Source organism: Phocoena phocoena, chromosome 11 (assembly GCF_963924675.1).
Source record: "Phocoena phocoena chromosome 11, mPhoPho1.1, whole genome shotgun sequence".
Classification (NCBI taxonomy): domain Eukaryota; kingdom Metazoa; phylum Chordata; class Mammalia; order Artiodactyla; family Phocoenidae; genus Phocoena; species Phocoena phocoena.
Window position 1 is genome coordinate 62,838,591 of NC_089229.1, and position 25,767 is coordinate 62,864,357.

The window sequence follows — 25,767 nt, forward strand, 5'->3', positions numbered from 1 at the left end:
ACCTTGAGCATATGATCCTTAAGGGGCTGACAGTGCAAACTTCCTGCTGAACTAGTTTCTTATCCTAGAGTCTGATCCCTGAGCTCATCTGTTCTCCTGTTCCCCAGTAATTTTCAAACTTCTATCAGTCTGTTACCAAAAAATAAGGAAGAACAAACAGATCCGCTTCTGATGTGGGGTATACAATTTACCTCCAGAAAACTTCTCAACCTATATGAGGAAGGACTGGGAGAAGAGGGACAGGGATTTGATATTTACTGAATGTGTAGTATATGCTAAGCAGAGTACTAGGTCATTTAATTTAATCCTCATGACAACAATGTCAACCAAGTATTATTATTGCCAATGATGAAGCTGAGACTTAAAGAAGTTAGGAAACTTGCCCCCACCCCCAACTCATGTTAAGAAGTCAAAGAGATTAAATGCAAATGTATTCTGGTTCCAAAGCCTATGCTTATTTCACCAGAGCAAGGGACGCTCCAAGTCAATTGTTAATGTTTGAGTGTTTCCGTCCCTCTTGGTAATGCATCATCTCCCTGGCTCTGGACTTTTCCACAACAGAGTGACTTTTTTTTTTAACAAAGTGACTTTTTACTGAAACAATTTAAGACTCTGCAAACTAAGAATCTGACAAAAATCCCAAAGGTTTATGAAGTTCAGTAACAGTAGTGTATATGTATTTAAAGTCCTAAAAGAGTGAAAGGAAGTACACTAATCCTGCCAACAATAAGTTTTTTTAAAAAGGAAAATAACTTCCTCCTTCATTTATTGGAACTGCTTGGAAGCAGAAGTCAGGAAATCCCCTTCCTTGATTTGTAGTATTTATGTTGCTATTATTCCCAAAGAACAGGTTTATTCTGCTTTATTCTTTGAAATTTGCAATATTTTTTTCATTTTTTTCTTAACAGAACATAGTTTTGGTTATTTTAAAGATTTCCACATGACAAGAGTTTATTTTACCCTCTTTCTTACATTCTGAGAAAATGAAGCTATAAGCAAACAAAAAATGCCTAATTACGTCTATTACATAAAAAAATGTATATTCCCTACAATAACTTACTATCCTAGGAATTACTTATGGGAAAATCCTTTAGTACACATATACATTTCCAGTTAGAGTAATAGGTGTTTGAGGAGAATGAAAATTTTTCACATGTATAGGATTCAGCCCTTTCTCATAATATCTAAGAATAACTTGAGAATACTTTCCACCAAAGTAAAATAAATTATTTTCATTACTAAAAGATTATCATAGACATACAGTTAAATGGAATATAATAGAATGTCCAAAAATAGACAAACACAAATATATTCATTTAATTTTCAACCAAGGGGCCAAAGTAATTGAATGGGGGAAAGGATAACCTTTTCAACAAATGGTGCTGGAACATCTAGATATCCATGTGGAAAAACCTTCACCCTTACCACACACCATATACAAAAAAATTAACTTGAAATGAATCATAAAAGAATAGGTAAGAGATGAAACTATAAAATTTCTAAAACTACAAAACATAGACAAAAATCTTTGTGACCTTGGATTAGACAAAGATTTCTCAGAATTCAAAAAGCCCAAAGCCATAAAAGAAAAAAGCTGATAAACTGTACTTCATCAAAACTTAAAACTTCTGCTTTTTGTAGTATAGTCTGAAGTCAGAGACCGTGATACCTCCAGCTCTGTGCTTGTCTGTCAAGATTGTTTTGACTTTTTCAGGTCTTTTCTGTTTCTATACAAATTTTTAAATTATTTTTTCTAGTTCTGTAAAAAATGCCATTGGTATTTTGACAGGGATTGCGGTGAATCTGTAGATTGCCTCAAGTAATATGGTCATTTTAACAATATTAATTCTTCCAATCCATGAACACAGTATATCTTTCTATCTGTTTGTGTCATATGCAATTTCTTTCATCAGTGTCTTATAGTTTTCTTAGTCCAGGTCTTTTACCTCGTTAGGTAGGTTTATTCTAGCTATTTTATTCTTTTTGATGCAATTGTAAATGGAATTGTTTCCTTAATTTCTCCTTCTGATAGTTCATTGTTACTGCATAGAAATGCAACAGATTTCTGTATATTAATTTTGTATTCTGCAACTTTACCAAATTCATTGGTGAACTCTAGTAGTTTTTTGGTGGTGTCTTTAGGATTTTCTATGTATAGTATCATGTTATCTGCAAACAGTGACAGTTTTATTTATTTCTTTCCAGTTTGGATTCCTTTTATTTCTTTTTGTCTGGGAATATACAATGGAAAAAAGACAGTCTCTTCAATAGGTGATGCTGGAAAAACTGGACAGGTACAAGTAAAAGAATGAAATTAGAACATTTTCTCAAACCATATACAAAAATAAATTCAAAATGGATTAAAGACCTAAACGTAAGACCAGGAATTATAAAACTTCTGGAAGAAAACGTAGGCAGAACAGGCTTTGGCATAAATCACAGCAATATTTTTTTGGATCTATCTCCTAAGGCAAAGGAAACAAGAGCAAAAATAAACAAATGGGACCTAATTAAATTTAAAAGCTTTTGCACAGCAAAGGAAACCATCAGCAAAACGAAAAGACAACCTACTGAATGGGAGAAAATATTTGTAAATGATATGACTGATAAGGGGATAATGCCCAAAATACATAACAGCTTATACAATTCAACATCAAAAAAAAAAAAACAACTTGATCCAAAAATGGGCAGGAGGCCTGAATACACATTTTTCCAAAGAAGACATACAGATGAACAATAGCACATGAAATGATGCTCAACATCACTAATCATCAGAGAAATGCAAATCAAAGCCACAATGAGATATAACCTCACACCTGTCAGAATGGCTATTATCAAAAAGACCACAAAAAACAAATGTTGGTGAGGATGTAGAGAAAAGGGAACCCTCTTGCACTGTTGGTGGGAATGTAAATTGGTACAGCCACTGTGAAAAACAGTATGGCGGTGCCTCAAAAAACTAAAAATAGAACTACCATATTATCTAGCAATTCCACTTCTGTGTATACATCCAAAGAAAACAAAAACACTAATTTGAAAAGATACATGCACCCCAACATTCATAGCAGCTTTACAATAACCAGGATATGGAAGCAACCTAAGTGTTCATTAACAGATGAAAAGATAAAGAAGATGTGATGTGTGTGTGTGTGTGTGTGTGTATATATATATATATATATATATATATATATACATATACATATAATGGAATACTACTCAGCCATAACAAAGAATGAAATTTCGCAATTTGCAACAACATGTATGGACTTGGAAGTTACTATGCTTAGTGAAATAAGTCAGACAGAGAAAGACAAATACTTTATGTTACCACTTATATGTGGAATCTAAAAAATAAAACAAACTAGTGAATATAACAAAAAAGAAACAGACTCAGAGAGAACAAACTAGTGGTTACCAGTGGGAAGAGGGAAGCGGAGAGGGGAAGGATAGGGGTAGGGGATTAAGAGCTAAAAACTACTGTGTATAAAATAAATAAGCTACAAGGATATATTGTACAGCACAGGGAATATAGCCAATATTTTATAATAACTATAAATGGAGTATAACCTTTAAAAATCATGAATCACTATGTTGTACACCTGCAACTTATATAATATTGTAAATCAACAATATTTCAATTAAAAAATAAAAGGTATGACAAGTAAAAAAAAAGCCAAAAAGAAAAAAAATCTTCTGCTTTTTGAAAGACACTTAAGAGAAATTAAGAAATAAGCCACAGTGGACTTCCCTGATGGCACAGTGGTTAAGAATCCACCTGCCAGTGCAGGGGACACAGGTTCATTCTCTGGTCTGGGAAGATCCCACATACCGCGGAGCAACTAAGCCCGTGCACCACAACTACTGAGCCTGTGCTCTAGAGCCTGCGAGCCACAACTACTAAGCCCACGTGCCTAGAGCCCGTGCCCCACAACAAGAGAAACCACCACAATGAGAAGCCCACGCACTGCAATGAAGAGTGGCTCCTGCTCACCACAACTAGAGAAAGCCCGCGGGCAGCAACGAAGACCTAACACAGCCAAAAATAAATTAATTAATTAATTTTAAAAAAAAGAAAAAGAAATAAGCCACAGACTGGGAGAAAATACTTTCAAAGCATGTATCTGATAAAAGACTTGTATCCAGAATATATAAATAATTTTTACAACTCAATAAGACAAATAATCCAATTAATAAATGGGCAAAAGATTTGAACAGATACTCCATCAACAAAGATATATGAAATGCAAATAAGCACATGAAAAGATTCACATCATTAGTTATTAGGGAAATGCAAATTAACCACGAGATATCACTACACCCACTAGAATCACTATAATTAAAAAGACTAACAATACTAAGTGCAGCAGAGAATGGGGAGCAACTAGAACTCACACATTGCTGGTGGGAATGCAAAATATTACATTCACTTTGGAAAAGTCTGGCAGTTTTTTAAAAAGTTAAATGCACATTGCAATGCAACTCACTCCTAAGCAATCCTACTCCTGAGTATTTGCCCAAGAGAAATGAAAACAGATGTCAATATGAACTGGTATATAACTGGTATGTAAACATTCATAGCAGCTTTCTTCATAATAGCCCCCAACTAGAAACAACTGAAATGTCCATCAACTGGTGAATCGATAAATTGTGATATATCCATACAATGGAATATACTAGTTAGCATTACAAAGGAGTGAACTACTGATACAACATGGATAATCTCAAAAGCATTGTGTTAAGTGAAAGAAGCCAGAGATGGACACAAAAGACTATAAACATTTATATGAAATTCTGGTGAAGTCAAAATTGCAATGACAGAAAACAGATTAGTGGTTGCCGGGGGCAGGGGTGAGAGATTGTGGGGGAGACTGATGGCAAAGGGGCACAGGGAACATTTGAGGGTGACAGAAATATTATATATCTGGATTGTCATGGTGGTTGCACTGCTGTACACATTTGTCAAAAACACAATGAAATGTACACTTAAAATTGATGAATTTTAATGTATGTAAAACATACCTCAATGAAGCTGATTTTTTTTTGTGGGGGGCGCGGTTTGTGGGCCTCTCACTGTTGTGGCCTCTCCCGTTGCGGAGCACAGGCTCCGGTCGCGCAGGCTCAGCGGCCATGGCTCACAGGCCTAGCCGCTCCGCGGCAGGTGGGATCCTCCCGGACCGGGGCACGAACCCGTGTCCCCTGTATCGGCAGGCGGACTCTCAACCACTGCGCCACCAGGGAAGTCCAATAAAGCTGATTTTTTAAAAATGGTCCTCTTCCTGCATGAGAATCAGAGATTTAGATTAGACATAAGGGATTTCTGATCATGCGACATTATTGAAGATTTCCTTTCCTGGGACTTCCCTGGTGACACAGTGGTTAAAAATCCGCCTGCCAATGCAGGGGACATGGGTTCGATCCCTGGTCCGGGAAGATCCCACATGCCATGGAGCAACTAAGCCCGTGCGTCACAACTACTGAGCCTGCGTTCTAGAGCCCGTGAGCCACAACTACTGAGCCCGCATGCCACAACTACTGAAGCCCGCGCACCTAGAGCCCGTGCTTCACAACAAGAGAAGCCACCTCAATGAGAAGCACACGCACCTCAATGAAGAGTAGCCCCTGCTCTGCACAACTAGAGAAAACCTGCACGCAGCAACAAAGACCCAATGCAACCAAAAATAAATTAAATAAATAAATTTATAAAGATTTCCTTTCCTTGACAATTTTTAAGAATGAAGATGAGAAGGCCATTGATTGAACTAGAATAGATTTTTTTTGAGTAAATGATACACTTATCTATATATTGGGTTGGCAAAAAAGTGCCTTCAGTTTTCAAGTAAAAATGAAAGGCACATATTTCATTTTCACCAAGAACCTTATTATTTTTTAAAATATTTATTTAGGCTGCACCGGGTCTTAGTTGCAGCACCTGGGATCTTTTAGTTGCGGCATGCAGGATCTTTAGTTGGGCATGCAAACTCTTAGTTGTGGCATGCATGCAGGATCTAGTTCCCCGACCAGGGATTTAACCCAGCCCCCCTACAGTGGAAGCACAGAGCCTTAACCACTGGACCACCAGGGAAGTCCCTCACCAAGAACTTTGTTGAACAACGTATTCACCCTTTTGTTCCACTACCTTCTGCCATTTTTCAGGCAACTTCATAATTCCATCTTCCCAAAACTTTTAATCTTTTTGAGCAAAGAACTGTCTTTTACAGTCTTCCAGGGAATTGAAATTTTTTCCATTAAGAGAATTTTGTAAAGACCGAAATAAATGGAATTCCAAAGGTGCAATGTCTGGTGAATACGGTGGATGAATCAGAACTTCCCAGCCAAGCTGTAACCGTTTTTGCCTGGTCATCAAAGAAACATGCGGTTTTGCGTTATCCTGATGGAAGACTATGTGTTTTCTGTTGACTAATTCCAGACGCTTTTCATCAAGGGCTGTTTTCAGTTGGTCTAATTGGGAGCAGCTCTTGTTGGAATTAATTGTTCAGTTTTCCAGAAGGAGCTCATAATAGAGGACTCCCTTCCAATCCCACCATATACACAACATCACCTTCTTTGAATAAAGACGGGCCTTTGGTGTGGTTGGTGGTGGTTCATTTCACTTGCCCCACGATCTCTTCCGTTCCACATTATTGTACAGTATCCACTTGTCATCACCCGTCACAATTTGTTTTAAAAACGGAACATTTTCATTACATTTCAGTTGAGAATCGCATGAGGAAATACGGTCAAGAAGGTTTTTTTCGCTTAACTTATGTGGAACCCAAACATCAAAGCGATAACCAAGCTGGTGCAAATGATTTTCAGTGCTTGATTTGGATATTTTGAGTATGTCAGCTATCTCCCGCATGGCTTAAAGTTGACTGTTCTCAATTAATGTCTCGATTTGATCGCTATCAACTTAAACTGGTCCACCCGACCGTGGAGCATCATCCAGCGAGAAATCTCCAGCACGGAACTTTGCAAACCACTTTTGACATGTTCGATCAGTCACAGTACCTTCTCCATACACTGCACAAACCTTTTTTTTTTTGCATTTCAGTTGCATTTTGACCTTTCTTGAAATAATGAAGCATAATATGCCAAAAATATTGCTTTTTTCTTCCATCTTCAATGTTAAAATAGCTCCACAAAAATTCACCAATTTTGATTTTTTTTTTTTTTATGCACGCTGATATGACAGCTGTCACAATACAATCTAACAAAATTGTTTCGAATGAAGTTAAAGACAACTAAGTGCTACTAGAGCCATCTTATGGAAAAAATTGAATAAACTCTTTGGCCAAACCAATATTATATGTGATATATATATGATCTATTACACATTAAATAGTAGATATTTATCTGATTCGAGAAGTATTTAGATAAGAACCACCATATTTAACTTAAATCTTCATCCTTCTTTTAAGATTTAGAAAAAAAATACTCTTGAGAGTTTAATTTTTTCATTCACAGTTATCAAAATGATTCCTTATGGGCCTACCCAAAAAGGCAAATTTATATAATACTTTAAATATATAAAGCTTTTAAGTTCAATTAAATCATAGTGTATCATACGACTACAAACTTTTTTACATTGTTTTTTAAGATTTTTTTCCCCTGATTTTTCTCTATACCTAATTTAAAATAATAGTTATTCCTGGAAAACAATGTGTAACATATTAAGATCTCTGTTGTTTTTTACTCTATACATTCTCCTAAGGCAATCTCGTCTTCTCAGGGTACTTCGTTACCATCATGTACACTGATAATTTTGACCTATATAGCTCAGAAACAGATCCAAGGTTTTCTGAGGCCTAAAGCTTACACAATCGGGAAATTAAGTTCACACAACTTAAGAAAATTAATATAGCTCTTCAAATATAGAATTCTTAGTGCCTGTCTCAGAGCCTTGAAAGGAGACTTTGCAAAAGAGACCTGGAGTAACTTCATCAGCTTCACAGCAAATCTGCCTCTGCTATAGCTGTATCTTATAGCCAGATATTTCTCTTAGCGACTATTGAACTATCCTCTAGTTGCCTACTGGATATCTCTCCTTTTAAGTCCCCCATTAAATTTTTAAAATTAATTTTTATTGGAGTATAGTTGCTTTTACAATGTTGTGTTCCTCTGTTAAAATTAACAGGCCCACAGTTGAACTTGGTTTCTCTTTTCTACTCTTCCACCACTACCATAAGGAGCTTGCTAGTTTTCCTGCATTCTCTCCAGATCAGGAAATAGCACCAGCATTCATGCAGCTGCATGTTACCTCCATATCCAAGCAAACCATCAAGTCTTGACAATTCATCTTCCAAATAATCTGACATTCACATCTCTCTCGTTCATCTACTTTTCTCCAACTCCAATCCCAATCTAGTTCAGGTCATCAACTTCTCTTACCTAGATTATTCCAACAGTCACCTAATGGGTCTCCTAACCTCCAGTTTTGCCACCTTCTAAACTGTTCATGTTGCAACCAAATACGCATCTGATCATATCACTCCCTGGGCTCAAATATTTTACTGTACAAACTTCAATACGCCTAAGAAATTACTTGGCATTGTTGTTAAAAAACAAACAAACAAACATAGATTTGGGAACTTTACCCTAGTGATTTTAACTTTTTATTATTTTTATTTCTTTGGCCGGGCCCCATGGCATGCAGGATCTTAGTTTCCTGACCAGGGATCAAACCCATGCCCACTGCAGTGGAAGCGCGGAGTCCTAACAACTGGACCGCAGGGAAATCCCTACCCCAGTGATTTTGGTTCAATAGGTTTGGGGTAGAATATAGGAGTGGGCAATTTTAATACGACTTGTAGGTGATTCTGATGTAGGTAATCCGTACTTTAAGGCACAATGTTTAATGGCTCCCCACTTCTCCTACAGTGGAGTTCAAACTCCTTAACATGTCTTCCAATGCCCTGTAAAATCTGGGCCCTGCTTACCTTTCTGGTTTCATAGGTGACTACTACTTCCTGTACTCTAGGGTTAAGCTATATTGAACATTTCCCCATTTTTAAAGAAAGCATACCCCAACTATGCTTTGTTCTCCCCAGTTGATCCCATCCAATCTATCTATCCTTCCAGTGAACCAATCAAACACACACAACCCTCTGCCTTGCTAATTCTTATTTACCATTCAGTTTAGACATAAATTCCACTAGGAAGACTTTTGAGTCCCAAACCTTTCTAAGGGCTATAACAGCCTCCTATATTTTTCCCATCATATACTTATCTAAAGTATTCTATTAATTTATTTACTAACCCTAACCCACTGAATCACTGTGTTGTTCTCCAGTGAATTCCCCAGTGCTTGGCACTGTACCTAGCATATTATAGGCACTCAGTAAACATTTATTGAATGAAAAAATGAATGACTTTTACTTAGAAGAAGTTGAATGAAGTTAAGGGAAACAAGATAAAGATTGTATTTATGCAATGGAAAATACGTACATCAATGCACAAGTGCCAGGGGGAACTATAGAAAGATAACCACAGCAAATGAACTAGGAGGGAAATGAACAAAGGATTTGAATAAGCAATTCACAGCAAAGAAATTCAAATGGCCAATAAGCATGAAAAAACATATTTATTCTTGTTATCAATTAGACAAGTACAAATTAAACCAATGATACTGTCATTCCATACCCATCAAACTGGCAAAGATTTAAGTCTGTTAATACCAACTTTTGGCAAGGATGTAGAGAAATGAGATCTCACACTACAGATGTTAGGATAAACTGGAGGCATATACCTAGCAATTCTAGCATATAAGTACAAGGATGTCCTTTTAACACTGTTTATAAAGTGAAAAAATGGAAATAATGTAAATATCCAGCAGTGATATATGTTTCAACGGAATACTTCAAAGCATTTAAAAATGAATTAGTTACACATATGAATATGGACAGTGCCTCACAATAAAGAATAAATAATTAATGTCAATGGTGCAAATGTTGAGAAATCAGGAGTGAAGAAACGAAGGACCCAATACAGGAGAAAAGCAAAGGGTCATGGTATAACCATCATTTGATGATCCCAATCTGCTAACTCTTTTCCCAATAAATTTCTTGTCATTAAATTTGATACATGACCTACTACTGAACTACCATTTCTCACCTGGTACAAATTCATTAAAATGAAGCTTTTTTCAGCTTTAGCACTATTGACTGCAATTGTGGGGTTTTTTTTTTAGCTTTTTGAATAGTTGCAGGGAGTGTAACATTGTTTAATTCTACATTATTATCTACAAATCCCTGAAAAGTTCATGTTTAAAATTTCACTTAAATAACACAATTTCCCCCTACCAGCAATCCATGGTGAAGTTAGTTCCTCACAGGGCCAAGGAGATGGTTCTAATAAATCAAAATAATTCAAAATGCTTTGTTTCTAATAAGACATAAATTCATTACTTTTTAGTAACACATTTCTAGGCAGAGCTTCAAATTTATTTTTATTAAATGGAATGTCTTGGGACTTCCCTTGCCGTACAGTGGTTAAGGCTCTGTGCTTCCAGAGCAGGGGGTGTGGGTTCGATCCCTGGTGGGGGAACTAGGATCCCACAGGCCATCAAGTGCAGCCAAAAAAAAAAAAAAAGTTGAAAAAAATAAATGGAATGTCTTTAAACTTATCTGACTTAAATCTCTGACATGAGATTCATGCTTTCTGAAAAATCTCAAAGAATATCAATCATTAAAACAAGGTCTTGGGCTTCCCTGGTGGTACAGTGGTTAAGAATCCGCCTGCCAATGCAGGGGACACAGGTTCAAGCCCTGGTCCGGGAAGATCCCACATGCCACGGAGCAACTAAGCCCATGCACTACAACTACTGAGCCTGCGCTCTAGAGCCCGAGCCACAACTACTGAGCTCACGTGCCACAACTACTGAAGCCTGTGCACCTAGAGTCTGTGCTCCGCAACAAAAGCCACCACAATGAGAAGTCCACACACTGCAACGAAGAGTAGCCCCGCTCGCCGCAACTAGAGAAAGCCCACACACAGCAACGAAGACCCAATGCAGCCAAAAATAAATTTTAAAAAACAAGGTCTTGTCATTTCTCCAAAGAAGACATACAGATGGCCAAGAGGTGCATGAAAAGCTGCTCAACATCACTAATTATTAGGGAAATCCAAATCAAAACTACAATGAGGTATCACCTCACACCAGTTAGAATGGGCATCATCAAAAAATCTACAAACAACAAATGCTGGAGAGAGTGTGCAGAAAAGGGAACCCTCTTGCACTGTTGGTGGTAATGTAAATTGGTACAGCCACTATGGAGAACAGTATGGAGGTTCCTTAAAAAACTAAAAATAGAATCACCATATGACCCAACAATCCCACTACTGGGCATATACCCAGAGAAAACCATAATTCAAAAAGACACATTCACCCCAATTTACAATAGCCAGATCATGGAAGCAACCTAAATGCCCATCGACAGACGAATGCATAAAGAAGATGTGGCACATATATACAATGGAATATTACTCAGCCATAAAAAGGAACAAAAGTGGGTCATTTGTAGAGACGTGGATGGACCTAGACTGTCATACAGAGTGAAGTAAGTCAGAAAGAGAAAAACAAATATCATATATTAACGCATATATGTGGAATCTAGAAAAATGGTACAGATGAACCAGTTTGCAAGGCAGAAATAGAGACAGATGTAGAGAACAAACATATAGACACCAAGGGGGGAAAGTGGGGGGGTGGTGGGGATGGTGGTGTGATGAATTGGGAGATTGGGATTGACATGTATACACTAATATGTATAAAATAGATAACAAATAAGAACCTGCTGTATAAAAAAATAATAAAATTCAAAAAAAACAAACAAACAAGGTCTTGTAAGAAAGTAATCTTAGCTAATCTCTTTGCCAAACCAGAATAAAAAGAATGAGAAAAATGCATATATGATGAAGTATATGCCTGACATACAGCAGCGGCAGTTTGTAAACTACATGCCACCCATCTCAATCTCAGTACTAGATCAGTTTTTTTTTTTAATTGTAGTTGATTTACAATGTGGTGTTATAGACCAGTTTTAATAATCTTAATTTCAAGTTCTTTAGCTACAGTTTCCAATCAATTTTATTTTTGTTAGATTGGTGATAAATAGAATAAATTTTATCCAGAATATTTTTAAACAATTGACTTCCATTTCAGATACTGAATTGGAATTGATGACTTAGTGCCAAATAACGGCTTCAGGAAAATATTCTAACAAATTTGCAGCTATTCCAGACTTCCTTTCCACTATTGTACAAGCACCATTAGAACAAAATGCAATTAAGTTCGCTTTCAAATATTATCAAGGCCACAATCATTTAAAGTAGACAATAATGTATTAGAAATACACTCTGTTGTGGCTGGCACAAGCAACAAATACAATTACCAATACAGAAATTGATTCAACTGTGCACTGGAGATAAATCACTAGGCTCTTTTCTTCAAACGTGTAGATGCCTCATCAATTATAATACCTATTTGGCATTCTCTTCTATAATATTCTTAAATATCTTCATATAATTTCTTTTGCAATATGGTCTGCTGTTCTTGTTGCATGTAAACAATTGTCTGTGTCTGTTCCATTTTCCTCTTTCAACTTTATTGCTGCCCTCACTATCAGATAAAGGCCTACTATGTTTTACTAAACTGTGAAGAGTATTAAAAACATCTATGATAGTATCAATATTTTTATTATTTAGTTTATACACTAAATTGGAAATTGAGTCATTAGTTGATTCTTTTAACAAATCGTGAATTTTAGTAGTCTTTAGGAAAATCATATTTCCTAATTTTTCTTCTTTTCAGAGAAGTGTGCCTAGTAGTTTTATTAGTACCATTTGGGGTTACTCCATATGCCCTCCATTCCTTGGACATATGAACATGCTTTTCTTCTCTCCCTCCCTAACGCTGAAATATCAAACAATCCTTACATATTAGTTTATATTCTTTTATTTCAAGCAATTTGTACTGCTCTGAAAACATAAACACTTGTCTTTTCATTCCAACAATCTGGAAGCACAAGGTTATCTACCTCCTTTGCTAACCATGATGGTGTTTCTTCAATGACTAGTTGTTCAACAACTTTGAAATTTTTTTCCATTAGCTTAGGTATCCTACAATTTTCACTCCTATCATTTTCTGTGTCTGTTTTAAACTTCATCAGATTTAAAAAAACTTAATAAGTCACTCTGTTACTTTGGCATTTTAGGGATCTGAATCTGTAAAATAATTTTAAGTTAGTAAAATTCACAATACTACTTGGGCGTTAACAAAATTTTTAAAAATAATTTTAATATGATTTTAGAAATAGCATACATTTTATTTTTTAATTAAAATTTTTTTACTACATTGTAATTAGCTAAACCAATATTTTGTACCCTGCTTATAAATGTAGAGCTGGGTAAAAATAAGTCACAGATGGTATTCTTAGCTTTTGGTATTAATTTTTTTAATGCAAACTTCTAAGAATATGCTAATATTTGGTTTCATCTAAAAGATTTAGAAAGTGATATTTTGTTTCCATTATTTTAGAAATAATAGGTACGCATCTGTGTTTTTATATATATTATATACCTATGTAATATACATTAGTATATATAAAAATATGTGTATATATAAATATGCATATATATGCCTGTCTTACATCTTTTTTTTTTTTAACCTTTTGACCCTCTTCACCCATTTGTCCTCCATTCCCACCTCTGGCAACCATTAATCTGCTCTCTATATCTATGAACTTGTTTTTTCGTTTTTTTTTTCCTTAAAGATCCACATGTAAGAGAGATCATACAGTATTTGTCTTTTTCTGTATTATTTCACTTAGCATAATGCCCTCAAGTTCAATCCATCTTTTCACAAATGGCAAGATGTCATTCTTTCTCATGGGTGCGTAATATTCCATTGTATATATACCACATTTTCTTTATCCATCCATCCATTGATAGACACCTAGGCTGTTTCCGTGTCTTGGTTTTTGTAAATAATGCTGCAATAAACATGTGGGTGCATATGTTTTTTTGAGTGTTTTCATTTTCTTTGGATAAATACTCCAAAGTAGAATTGCTGTAATATACAGTAAGTCTATTTTTAATTTTTTGAGGAATCTTCATACTGTTTTCCACAGTGGCTGCACCAATCTACATTCCCACCAGCAGTGTACAAGGGTTCCCTTTTCTCCACATCCTCACCAATACTTGTTATTTCTTGTCTTTTTGATAACAGACATTCTGACAGGTGTGAGCTTTTGATATCTCATTGTGGTTTTGATTTGCACTTCCCTGATTAACACTGTTGAGCATCTTTTCATGTACCTGTTTACCTTCTGTATGTCTTCTATTGAAAAATGTCTATTCAAATCTTCTACCATTTTTTAATTGGATTTTTTCTTTGCTATTGAGTTGTATGAGTTGTATCTTTATAGACTTTGGATATTACTTCCTTATCAGATATGTATTATCTCCCGTCAGTAGCTTGCCTTTTCATTTTGTTGATGGTCTCCTTTGCTGTGCAGAAGCTTTTTAGGATGATATAGTCCCACTTATTTATTTTTGCTTTTGGTGTCAGATTCAAAAAATCATCACCAGACCTATGTCAAGGAGCTTACTGCCTGTATTTTTCCTTTTAGTAGTTTTATGGCTTCAGGTTTTACATTCCAGTCTTTAATCCCTTTGAGTTAATTTTTGTTTATGGTGTTAAGACAGCTTCCCCAACACCATTTATTGAAGAGACGATCCTTTCCCCATTACATATTCTTGGTAACTCTGTCATATGTTAATTGACCATATATGCATGGGTTTATTTCTGGGCTTTCTATTCTGTTCCACTGATCTATGCGTATGTTTTTAGGCCAATGCCATACTGTTTTAATTACAATAGCTTTATAATACAAAGTCAGGGAGTGTGATGCCTCCAGCTTTGTTCTTCTTTCTCAAGATTGCTTTGGCTATTCAGGTTTTTTGTTTGTTTTGTTTTGTTTTGTTTGATTCCATTCAAATTTTGGATTATTTCTATTCCTTTGAAAACTGCCATTGGGATTTTGATAAGAATTGCACTGATCTGTAGATTGCTTTGGGTTGTATGGACATTTTAACAATATTGATTCTTCCAATCCATGAACATGGAATATCTTTCCATTTACTTCTGTCTTCTTCCATTTCTTTCATTAATGTCTTATAGTTTTCAATATATAGGTTTTTCACCTTCCTGATTAAATTTATTCCTAAGTATTTTATTCTTTTTGATGCACTTGTAAATGGGATTGTTTTCTTCATTTCTCTTTCTGATAGTTCATTGCTACTGTATAGAAACACAACAGACTTTGTGTTTTAATGGAGTCTTTAGCATGAATTTTAAACAAAAATACTAACTGTGCTTTTCGGTGTTTACCTATACCTTCAGTGTGACTTGCTATTTCTTGAATATCTACTATCAGTTTTAATTTTTTTCCAACAATATCTCACAAAATCAGACTATGAATAAATTCTTGATTATGTTCTACAGTAAGACCCAACTGTAATAGTATAATGATGAATCCTAAAAAGAAAAAATTCTTGATTATGATTTCAGTCAGCAAAAAAGATGCTCACATCACTGCCAAAGAAGTGTAGTTTGGACATGGATGCTGACTGATATTTTTGTTTAATTAAGTAGTAAGAAAAAAGCAAACCAGTGAACTTCACTGTTGGGACTTCATTCATATGTCAATGACATAAGCAACTTCTTTACTGAACTGGATGACAGTTTTTGAATACTGGAACAATACTTTCTTAACCTTTTGTGCTACTCACAACGTCAAGGCCACAGATGTCATACACTGTTTAGTTCTGCATTATTAATATTTTCTCCACTAGCCTACTGCCTGTTTTTATAAATACAGCTTTATTAGAACATAGCCATGCCCACTTTTAATGTAAGAGTTGAGCAGTTGTGACAAAGACCATATGTACGAGAAGGCCTTAAATATTTACTAATTGGCTGTTTACAGAAAAAATTGCAAACACTTGGTCTAGAAAATCAACAAAACAATAAGCCAAGCCCTGATTTGTAGCATTTGCCAATTTCCATGGTGTAAATACTCCTATTGCAGCCAATTTCATGCTGCATATGTGACAAACATGAACAGAGTTGGACAGAAACACATACAACATAATATAGTATTTCCATCCTACAGATACCATAGACAACCTTAAGAGTAATTAGTAAAATGAAGTTTTAAAAAGTTACGTTTTGAGGGCTTCCCTGGTGGCACACTGGTTGAGAGTCCGCCTGCCGATGCAGGGGACATGGGTTCGTGCCCCGGTCCGGGAGGATCCCACATGCCCCGGAGCGGCTGGGCCCGTGAGCCATGGCCGCTGAGCCTGCGATCCGCAACTGGAGAGGCCACAGCAGTGAGAGGCCCGCGTACCGCAAAAAAAAAAAAAAAAAAAAAAAGTGACGTTTTGAGTATTTATTACCTGTTTTTAACATATTTGTTAATTTATATAAATTGATTTTAATAGTAGTTATGCTTAACAACTAGCTCATAAAATCTCCCCCCAAAATAGCAATCAACCTTGCAGACTGGTAAAAGCCAACTGTGGTGTACTACTAGCTCTATTTTCAAAAGGCCAGGAGAACAAGGAGTAATTTGCCTGACAACTGGCTGAGTCAAGACTCAAATCTAGGTGCAAATTTCTGACTCCGGTTTGGCTTCTTAATCTTCTTAGCAGAGAATAAGGGCCTTTATTGGCTTGTTTAAAAAAAAAAAAAAAAATGGGGAGTGATATATACTAGAGGAACTCCACAAGTAATAGAATGCATTTTCTGCAGTACCATCCTATATATTTGCCACAAGTCTCTAACAAAACTGGCAGGCAGCACGGGAATATGAGTCTTGATGCTTGATACCTATCCAAAATACCTAGTCTGGGCTGGGTATCTGAAGGAATAAGAAAACAACTGATAAGTCTATCCATCATCTGCCGTTAGAAATTGATTAGAAATCTTCGTTAACTGCTTTAGGAAGTGTAAATACACGTGTTTACTACCACGAGCCCCATATAGTGCTTATCGACCTACATGAATTCTGAAAAGCTTAAGAAAACTTGTGGTTTGAAACCTTACTACACGTGGGGAGCAGGCAAAGGAAAAAGAAAGGACATTCTCGAAGGGCCCTCATACAGCCACACGTACCTGGGGCAAAATGTGCGGGCAGGATGGCCGAGTGCTAGGCCTCCCAACGTACTCTAAACCTTTAGAGCACAGCTCTAAATGAAGGAATGATAAGGGCTAGAGCTGCTGGAGAACTTGGAGATCTGCCCTTGTACAACCCCTTCATTTACATGAAGAAACTCTGCTCTAGTGAGGTGAGGCGACTTGAACTTCAAGCGGTGGAGCCAGGATGAATTTATAGCTCTTTCCACTACACCCCACGGCCTCCTCTAGAACACCCTCCCTGCACAGAACTTACCCCAAAAGCACCAGGAACCTGGTTGGTGACTGGCCTACACTTGAACCTAGGACAAATCCCCTAATCGTTCTTGAGTCAAACTGTGGAAGCTCTGAGTCAGCAGGTTAAAGCCAAAGTACAGAAGCACAGGACTCTACGTCGTGCAAGTGCGTAGACCCCTCAAAGAACAAAGGGCGAGACACGGGACCTGGAAAAAGCAGCCACGCCCCTCACCACGCCCACGCCGCACCGCAGAGCAACGCGAGCAGCCGTGAGGAGGAGCACGCAGCCGGCGGCGCGCACGCTCTCGCCGAGGCCGTGCGGGAGACGGTCTGACGTGCGCGCCCCCGCGTCGGTGGGCGGGGTCTTGGGCGGGGCTCTGAGCCGGACCGGGGCGGGGCCGCAGGGAGCTGTAGGTGTTGCCGCTGGCTCGCGACAGGTGCGCAAGGCAAAGCGCCAGGGACCCGTACCACGGCTGGTAGCAGCACAGAGAAAAGACCGCTGTTAGCCAGGTAAGGGCCTTCTTTCTCCACATCCTCCACAGCCGGAGAGTGCGCGGAGACCTCGAATTCCCTCCACACCCTCTTTCTCCCGGGACTTTTGGGGGTGGGGGGAACACAAGAAGCGTGAACCCCTCCCCCTCGAGAAAGGGAGTGGAGGAGCTGCTGATCCTTTGCTCTTTCCTCACTTCTGGGTACTGCGCTGGGGTTGGAGTAATTATGTAGAGCGGAGCTTTTGCTGCCTGAGGGCGGGAACTGATAGGATCCCCTCCTCTTCCAACTGGAACACTCCTTTCTAACTATATATAACAATATATACTTTTTTGGTGTGGTGGAGGAAAGCGGCAGTTCATCAAAATTCAAAATAGTCTCCCAGGGAAATATTCTAATAATTCAACTGCTCTTTTCCATTCTCCATTTTTAGCCATTCTCTCCCTCTTCGATTTTTCTCCCCTTCCATTCAGCCTTTTGAGATATGTTGATAATATAGCAGTCCTTACAGCTGGATGTGTCACCCCAGAATCGCTATCATGTACATATGGCACCTGTCAATACGTGGGTGTTAATATAAGGTAACTGTACACCCCTGGCTACACCTACTAAGCCTGAAGCTGTAGGTGCTAGGAGCTAACGATCTGACACCCTTCCTTACCTCCTTACTGGTGCTTACAATCCTGGTGAAAGATATTTGAAATACTATTATCTTTCACCTAATTCCAGCTTTCAGAAGTCTGCCTAATCCAGATGGTTCTATTGACTTGACTTTTCAAGTTAGTCAAAGATAATTTAGGGAGTTATCAGCCGTTAAGACAGTGACCCTTTAAAAGGGGAGAGGTCTTCTTTTGCATTAGGTGTTCTTTCTTTTGCTCTTGATTTAAGTGGTTAAATTGAATACTTTTCATTTGCATAGTTATTAATACTATTCACAAATAAGTATTTTAGAAACCATGAAATAACACTTTCTTCTGAGGTCTGATGTAGGCAGAAAAGAAGATGACTGTCAATGAGCATTTCCTAAGCTCCTGTGGAGTTATAGCCTGGATGAAGGATGATCGTGTTTTAGGTAGACCTTCAAAAACGAGTGTGTGCATATGTATTTCTTTGTTTTGCATTGATAGAACAACACATAACATGGTACTAGGTAATCACTTTAAGAACTCATTTCATTTTTTTGGACAAAACATTTATTGAGTGCCCCTTGTATTGTCAGTCCTGTGGATTCAAAGTTCTAAGTGTTCTTACTCTAAAATAGCTTAAAATCAAATGGGTTAGGCAGGTCAATAGATACAACTTAGAGTATTAGTGAGGCCAGTGCTATACTAGAGATCAACCCAGAGTGCTGTAGGAGCATAGAGAATACAGTTTTTAAAAAATTCCCTCTTCTGCTTTTCCTTGAACACAAAACAAAATAAACAACAACAATAACAAAACCTTTGAGCAATAGTGAGTGATTCTCTTCAGTCCATGTATTTGTGTCAGTCATATTCCTTACCTTATGTTCTGTCAACATTATGGCCTTTTGATAATGGGATTAGGACTTGTCATTAATTCTATGTAGTTCAGTAAATAGTTGGTGGAGCTATTTTCACAGTTCTGAATTGGGCCTAGAAGTGTTGTTATCATGTAGTCCCTGAACTCTAGAGCCTCTGGGAAGAGAATAGTGTATTGGCAACATTAGCAAAGCAGTGCCATTTTGTAAAACTTGGTCCATTGTGTAACTTTGTTTAGCTTGGTACATTCAAGTTTTGTTCCAGATTCTGGTTAAAGGTGGGCCAAATTTTGACCACCTAATAATTATAAGAAAAGAAAGTGAAAACAATTCTATTAACAGCATATCTTGATGACAGAGGATACTTTTTCTTGCTAAGGTACCCTCAAAATGTCTTTTTCTTTCTTTCTTTCTCTTTCTTTTCTTTTCTTTTTTTTGGAGCAGGGGACAGGGTGGAGGAGGAAAGGGTCAGAAATGTTTGAAGATTCTTTACAGTGTTTTAATGATCTGAAGTCTGTGGTAGTCTGCAGTGTTCTTCATAAACTGCAGGCATTTAGTAACTGCCTACAGTGTGCCAGTGTTCTAGTATATAGAGGATGAACATGCCACAGCCCCTTCTATATGATTATGTTTTTCATTTTTAAAATAGAGATTTAAAAAAAAAATAGTTCTGATGAACCTAGGGGCAGGACAACAATAATGACGCAGACGTAGAGAATGGACTTGAGGACACGGGGAGGGGGAAGGGTAAGCTGGGACGAAGTGAGAGAGTGGCATTGACATATACACACTACCAAATGTAAAACAGATAGCTAGTGGGAAGCAGCTGCATAGCACAGGGAGATCAGCTCAGTGCTTTGTGACCACCTAGAGGGGTGGGATGGGTAGGGTGGGAGGGAGGCACAAGAAGGAGTGGATATGGGGATATATGTGTACATATAGCTGATTCACTTTGCTATACAGCAGAAACTAACACAACATTGTAAAGCAATTATACTCCAACAAAGATGTTAAAAAAAATAAAATAGAGATTTTGAGTTAATAATACAGATGATGGTTGTTTCATTTGGCAATGAGCCATGGTACTTGATGAACACATTTCTTACCTCCTTTGACATTGTTTCTCTCTGTTCACGCTCTAGGAAAGTGGTCCCACCAGGAGTTTTTGGAAAGACAGTAGGTATTTGCATGTATTTTGTGTATCTACAATGATTTTGTTGTTTACTTATGTTTTCAAGGACAAATTTTAATTATTGTTCCTCTTAGGGTTTCAAATATCTGGATTTCCTCTGGTATTTTTCTTTCTTTTTTTTTTTTAAATTTATTTATTTATTTTATTTTTTTTGGCTGCATTGGGTCTTCGTTACTGCACACGGGCTTTCTCTAGTTGTGGCGAGCAGGGTCTACTCTTCATTGCGTTGCGCAGGCTTCTCATTGCGGTGGCTTCTCTTGTTACGGAGCACAGGCTCTAGGCGCACGGGCTTCAGTAGTTGTGGCTTGAGGCTCTAGAGCGCAGGTTCAGTAGTTGTGGCTCACGGGCTTAATTGTTCTGCAGCATGTGGGATCTTCCCGGATTAGGGCTTGAACCTGTGTCCCCTGCATTGGCAGGTGGATTCTTAACCACTGCTCCACCAGGGAAGTCCCTCCTCTGGTATTTTTCAACATTTAGAGCTTCTGTATCAGAAAGGTTCATCAAAGACGTATATACAACACAGACACAAAGGAATGTTGAGAGTGTGGGAGATCATTAGACATCTTTGCCATAAAAGGCCACCTAACCACAAATTGGGAGAATTTGCCATTATTTATGTTGACAGCAAAACTAGTTTTCAGGCATTCTAAATTCCATACACTCATAAATAGGTGACTTTCACTGAGATTGGAATTGTACTCTTTCTGCAGATAGGAAAAAGTGTGCCTTGGTTCCTAAGTCAGGAATTTCCATAAGAAAAGACTTTTTTTTTTTTAAGGTTGGTATGGTCTTTCACTGTATGTTTTTTGATAGGAAGTTTAAGTACTTTATTTTGGATTGTGTACAGTAATCTCCAGGTGATGTTAAATTACTTAACACAGACTCAAGGTTCTTTAGTAACAAATGAGTGGTTGTAAGTTGAGTAGTTTCTACTTAATGGTTGTGGAATTGAGATTCTATGGTAAATGGTACTCTTGGTAGGGCTATACTGATTTGTTTATTCTGTGGCTGGAGGGAAAGTCCTTGAGACTCAGTCAAGTTATTGTGCTAATGCAGACCTCTTTTCATAAACAGGACAAGGTTTGACCCAACAATAAATCCATTATTTAGCATGTCAGATGATTTCTTTATATTTGAAAATGTTTCTAGAAACTTCACACGTCCAGTCATAAGAAGTTAACATGGGGAATTCCTTGGCTCCACACTCTCACTGCCGAGGGCCCAGGTTCAATCCCTGTTCAGGGAACTAAGATCCCACAAGCCATGCGGCATGGCCAAAAAAAAAAAAAAAGTTAACATGATACTATGAAATTTTACATTATTTTTATTTTTAAAGAATTTCTTTAATACTGCTCTGAAACTAAGAACGTGCATGTTTGGGGAAAAAAGATAACAGCTTTTTTGTACTTCTGGTAACAAGTGTGGAGCCGTTTTTTCCTGTATTTATCCTATAATGGAGCTCACTAAATGGAAACTTTACAATCCCTCAAACATGTTTTTTCTTGTACACCAAAGTATTGCCAATTTTTGTTTCATTACCCATAGATTAGTCATCCTGATATGCTTTTACTTGGTTTTAGATTTCCACAACCTTTTTCCCCCCATAAACTGAAGCTTAAGCAAATAATTTAAGCACAGGACTTCTTTTCCTCACAGTCAATTTTATTGAACAGGTAATATTTGCTCAGGTTTGGTTTCCACCACCAGCACTAGAGGAAACTGATCTGTCCATGCGTAGTACCCAGTGATTTCCCTCTAATGGCCCTGTCACTGGCCTCCTCCTCGTCACTTGACAACATTTGACCAAGTGGACAACTTTTCTGTCCACTTTCATGTGGCTTTCTTGATGTGACTCTATCTGGTTCTCCATCTAACCATTTCCTTCCATGCTCCTTCACTAATTCACAGTCTTTTTGCCCCTTAAATGTGTGTGTTAGCCATGACCTGTCCAGCATCCTGTTCTCCTTATACTCTCTCCCCGAGCAATCTGATCTATTTCCATGACTTCAACTGACACCTGAATGTGAGTGATTTACAAATTAATCATCTTTAAAACCTCTTTTCATATTATATATATAATTCTTGTTTTATTTTCACATATACAAACATCCAAAAATATTTTGAAAATAAGAATTATATATGCTAGTTACAGAAAACCTGGGAAAAAAATAAATTATGAAGGAGACAAAATAGTCCATAATCTGTTCTGCAGAGAAGTACTGTTTGGTGTATTTCCTTTCAGTCTTTTTTTTTTTTTTCCTTTGATACACACAAATACACTCACATAAACACACAGGTAACTGGGTTCATTTTATTACAGTAGATAGAGTTTTGTATCTGCTTTTCCACTTTACATTATTCCATGATTTTCCATGGCATCAAAATTATTTGAAAACAATTTTAATGGATGTTTAATACCCTATTGTATTGATGTTACAAAATTTAACTATGTACTTGGGTGTTTTGATTTTTACACCATTATTAATAAGTGAAAAAACTGAGAACAAATTTATGCATAAATCTTTGTACGAATCACTCATTATTTCCTTAGGTTAGATTCCCAGAAGTTTAATTACTGGGTCAAAGGGCATGAAAATTAAAAAGTACTGCTGTCAAATTGTGTTTTCATAATGACTAGATCAATATTCTCACCTATAGTGATTGTGAGGGCCTCTTAGTGCATCCTTCGTTAACACTGAATCTTATTTTTTTATCTTTACTAATTTGATAAGCAAAAGTGACTTAATTTATATTTCTCTAATTACTAGTGAGAGTGAATGTTTTTCATACCCTCATTTCCATTTCTGTGAATTGTCTTTTGCTTAATCTGTTCCCATTTTTAAATGTCTTAGTTTTTTTTTGTTTGTTTGTTTGTTTTTTTGCGGTACGCGGGCCTCTCACCGCTGTGGCCCCTCCCGCTGCGGAGCAGAGGCTCTGGACGCGCAGGCTCAGCGGCCATGGCTCACGGGCCCAGCCGCTCCGCGGCACGTGGGATCCTACCGGACTGGGGCACGAACCCGTGTCCCCTGCATCGGCAGGCAGACTCTCAACCACTGCGCCACCAGGGAAGCCCAAATGTCTTAATATTTTATTTATGTTTTTTATTTGTTTGTTTGGAGTTCTTTCATTTATTTGGGGCTTTGGGGGAGGGAGTACAGGTTTTTATTAGGCCAAACTGAATGAGTGGAGTGATTAAAGCAGAAAGTGTATAGAAGTTGACATTATGGTGTTTTACATGTCCATTATTTTGAGAATCCAGAGCTTGTGATGGATGGAGCAGCACCGCAAAATGGAAAGGGTGCTGGCTTAAGAGTCAGGATTCCCAACTTAGTGTTGGGAACCAACCACTTAGATGATCTTGGGCAAGTCATTCATCTTCTCTGAGCCTCATCTGTAAAATGAGAGGGTTGGGCTATTGATCCCAAAATCCATACAACCTATGTATCGAAAGGATGACTTATGAACCACTGCTCACTAGACATTGTGAAATTATTTTCTGTCCCATCCCTAACCCGGCACACATTTTAAATAGATAGAGCCAAGGAAAGACTGGATGCAATAAAGGCAGTTTCCCTAGGGGTGTCAAGGCTTAGTGGAGCTTGGGGGCAATTTAATGTATTTGTACTCAAGACAATAGAAGTTACAACAATCGGTATTTTTAGGCACTCCCGTAGGTTGACACTTGATTACCTGGTAAAGTACATGGAAAGAGCCCTGCTGATCTATGCCACGAAGCCCGATCATCTCTAGTGCATATAAAGCAAGTCACTTTATGACAAGATGTTTAAGCTACCAAGCCAGGTTATTTAATAACTTCCCCTATTCCATACAGAAACTATTCTTAGTGTTTTTTTCTTTGTGATTTGTATAAGCTCTTCGGTTTTTTGTTTGTTTGTCTTTAACTCTTAGTTCCGCAACCAGGGATTGAACCTGGCCCTGACAGTGAAAGCGCTGAGTCCTAACCACTGGACCGCCAGGGAATTCCCATATAAGGTCTTCGTTTTAAGAATATTAATTCTTTGTTCTATGGTCAAATGTTTAGTTATTTTAATTTCGTACGTGGTATATTATTTCTTATCTATAAATCTTTTTCTTTGGGATTTTTCTGTTGCTTTTATGTTCAGAAGTCTTTTGCCATCCAGAGATGGGTTAAGTATTTGCTTCAATTTCCTTCTAAATTTTATGGTTTTACTTTTTATATTCTTTAATTTGTCTTGAATTTACTTTGGAGTACCTAACCAGTATGTTTAGTGCCTTTGCATATCTTCTGAGCCCAGATCCATATTTCCAACACCTGGTAGACCATGTGGATGGTCCCTCTGCACCAGGTACCTGCGTCCACCTAATTTCCCTAGGGACAAGGATAGAAGTTGTGTTGAACACTTCCGTCCTTCTCTCCTCCCACATTTAATCACCAGCTTTGGTTGATACTATCCCAACAGTGATAATGGCTCTTCTAATTCAGCTCCCCCTTTTTTGTTAGAGTTCTTGAGCAATCCTTAGAGTTGGCTTCAGTTTTTCCCTTTCAGTCCAGACTTGTCATAAAAAAATAGAACACTGATTTTCAAAGTATGGTTTCCTGATTATCTGTCTCAGAATCACCTGGGGTGTTGGTTTAAAAAGGAGATTCTTAGGTCCCACCTAGACTTACAAATCAGTGTATCTGGAGGGATGGGGCATGGGAATCTGCAGTTTTAAGTACCTGAAGAGATTCTTTTACATACTTAAGGGGAACCAAAGCCCAAGTAAATCAAGTCTAAATTTCTCTGCATGCCATTCAAGACCCCAACTTCCACACCCTGACAGCCTATTTTTCCAGGCTTATCTCTCACATCACTACCCACCCACCTGGCACTGTAGCCATACAGTGATTCACGGTTTCCTGGACCCACCCTGTCCTTTCCTGCCTCTGTGCCTTTGCTCATGCAGTTCCCACAGCCCCAGACTCCCCCCTTCCCCCCCCCCCGCCCCCCTTAAATCCTTTTTCCTTAAGAGCTCAAATAAAATGCTACTTTAAAAAAATGAAGCCTTTTCTAAAGTCTTCTATTTGAATCAGTGGCTCCCTCCCCAGCCTTCAGTTGGCACTTTATTTTTACTTCATTTTTTACCTTAGTGCTGTCACTGTTTATGAATTATTGCTTCCTTAATAGATTGTAA

General features: G+C 37.7%; 1 protein-coding gene and 1 pseudogene across 1 annotated transcript in view; one reads left to right on the forward strand and one right to left on the reverse strand.

Annotated features, from left to right (window-relative positions):
• Nucleotides 1-12,182: 12,182 nt before the first annotated feature.
• Nucleotides 12,183-25,535, reverse strand: LOC136131391 (E3 SUMO-protein ligase KIAA1586-like; annotated as a pseudogene).
• Nucleotides 17,865-25,767, forward strand: part of LIMA1 (LIM domain and actin binding 1) — an 84,253-nt gene continuing 76,350 nt past the window's right edge. The window contains exon 1 of the mRNA XM_065886653.1: nt 17,865-17,941. The gene's annotated coding sequence lies outside the window, so the exon portion shown is untranslated. The remainder of the gene's footprint in view (nt 17,942-25,767) is intronic.